We start from the raw sequence: 2,500 nt of genomic DNA, 5'->3' as shown, positions 1-2,500 counted from the left end.
TGCCACCCCCTGCCCGTCCCAGAGCCCATGCCCATGCCATCTCATGCCCACTCGCCCTGCCCGCCCCAGAGCCCATGCCCATGCCATCTCATGCCCACTCGCCCTGCCCGCCTGCCATCATCTCTCTCCCCTCCGCCAGGCCCGTGCCAGAGCCCCGCAGCCCCCAGCAGTGAGGTCTGGCACAGGGGGGGAGGAGGTGGAGGAGAGGTGGAGGAGAGGGGGAGGTGGGGGGGAGAGGGGGAGGTGGAGGAGAGGGGGAGGAGAGGGGGAGGTGGAGGAGAGGGGGAGAGAGGGAGGTGGGGGGAGGTGGAGGACAGAGGGAGAGAGGGAGGTGGGGGGCAGGTGGAGGAGAGGGGGAGGTAGAGGAGAGGTGGAGGTGGAGGAGAGGGGGAGGTGGGGTGGAGTGAGTGAGGGGTGGGGGGTACACTCGCTGGACATTTGGACAGTTTTGTTTCGTCTGGTGTTTCTGGAACACCTGAGTGTCCATGCACACATGTGAACATGCATGCGCACGCGTACACACACGATGAGTACTATTGTTCCTCATAGGACTATTGCTGTCCTTGGTTGGGCAAAGGGGGATTCTGTGAAGTAGTTGCCCTGTCATTCTAACAGAATAGACAGATCGGGCATAGTCAGAGTGTTCTTTACAGGTCCTTCTTTACGGCTCGAGAGTTACAGCTCTACCGGGTTTCTCTGAAACTCTGAGTGGTGTTAATACTCCACAAGGGGGACTATCGAGCCCTGAAAGGAAATATATGTGTACGCACACAGTTTGGGACTACTTCAAGAATCTCCATAGAGTGCTGCTGTAGACTGGGTAGTATCACTTTCACTGAGTAATCATTCTATGTTGTTTGTAGCCTATGTCTTTTAATTATCACTTTTTAAACTCTTTTAATGTATTGCCCTTTTATGCGTTTATGTACTATTACCTTGTGTGTTTTATGTTTTCTTTTTTATTCTTTACTTTTTAAAACTATTATTTGACTATTGCCCTCCTATGCTTTCATTAGCTATTCACGTTTATTTAAAGCACATTGAATGACCTCTTTGTATGAAATGCACTATATAAATAAAGTTGACTTGACTTTACTTGTTTCAGGCACTGGCCTGAATTCAGGCATTGGCCAGTCCGTTGAACATTTGAAAATACATAATTATATAACTGCTTTGAAATGTTTCTGATAAATTCAGACACAGAGAATTTCCTTGCTTTAAGCCCCTGCATCTCTCTCCCTCTCATACCTCCTGTCTACTCTCCACTCTTCTGTCAATAAAGGCTGTAACACCCAAAACATACAACTTATTTCTGGATAGCAGATGACATAACTAACTGATCTCACTGTGACTTAGCACAGTTCTGTCAGAGCCGGGCCGCGTCCGGGTGTGTAAGAGAGCCGTCGCTGGGCCAGACCTGCCCCACTCCCCACTCCGTGATCAGTGACTCCGAGCCCTATTAAAAGCCTGAGCTCTAAGTGATAAGGCTGACGCGATAACGATGAAGCAACACGCTTTATCAAAGCATTAGCTATGTTCTCAGCTGGGTTAATGGCTTGTGAATTCCTTGTGGACTACACTGCAAGTAAATCTGTTAATGGGCACACACACTCACACGTACACACGCTCACAAACACACCCATGTACATGTGCACACACACACACACACACACACACACACACACACACACACACACAGAGATGAGATATTTTCTTCACCTTCCCAGTTTTTCAGACCCTTGTTCCCGTTATCCAACACATTAGCCACTTCAGTGAACACTTCAATTGCTTGTTTTTGTTTTTGTTTGCTTTAGACAAATCACTCTGTTTGTTTATTTACTTCTGCATGGCATCACCCGAAGAGACTTCTCTCCCACGCCTCGGCTGTTGCTGGTCAGAGTGCCTTTTCCATCTTTCCTAATTCCTCCCCCTCTTTTCTCTCTTTTCATCTCTCTCTTTCTATATCTTTTCATCCTTTCATCTCTCTATTAGACTGGACCAGCTGGATGTCCCCTGTGTCTCACACCCCTCAAAACTCCCTCCTTTTTTCCCTCTCTGTCTTTCCTTCTGTCTCTCTTTCTCCCTCTGTTTCTCTCCTTCTGTCCATCTCTCTCTCTCTCTCTCTTTCTCTCTCTCACCCCCCTCTCTCTAGGGGTTTAATTCCATCAGTATGGCCACTCTGCTGTTCTGCAGGCCTCAGTATTCCCAGGGCCTCGCCGTGATCGGAGCAAGTGCACCACAGATGGGGGGAATTGGGGTGTGTGTGTGTGTGTGTGTGTGTGTGTGTTTGTGTGGAGAAGGGGCAGGGGGGTCAGTGTGTCTGGTGCCATATGCCACTTTCTCACTTCTGGTCTTTTGTATGTGTGTGTGTGTGTGTGTGTGTGTGTGTGTGTGTGTGTGTGTGTGTGTGTGTGTGTGCAGAAGGGAAAGCTAGAGAGAGAGCATGAGTTTAAATTTATGCTTTTAAAAATGTCCTTTGTCTGTTTGAAACTGTAAACCT

The sequence above is a fragment of the Alosa alosa genome, chromosome 3, assembly GCF_017589495.1.
Source record: "Alosa alosa isolate M-15738 ecotype Scorff River chromosome 3, AALO_Geno_1.1, whole genome shotgun sequence".
Taxonomy (NCBI): domain Eukaryota; kingdom Metazoa; phylum Chordata; class Actinopteri; order Clupeiformes; family Clupeidae; genus Alosa; species Alosa alosa.
This window is presented reverse-complemented; position numbering follows the sequence as displayed.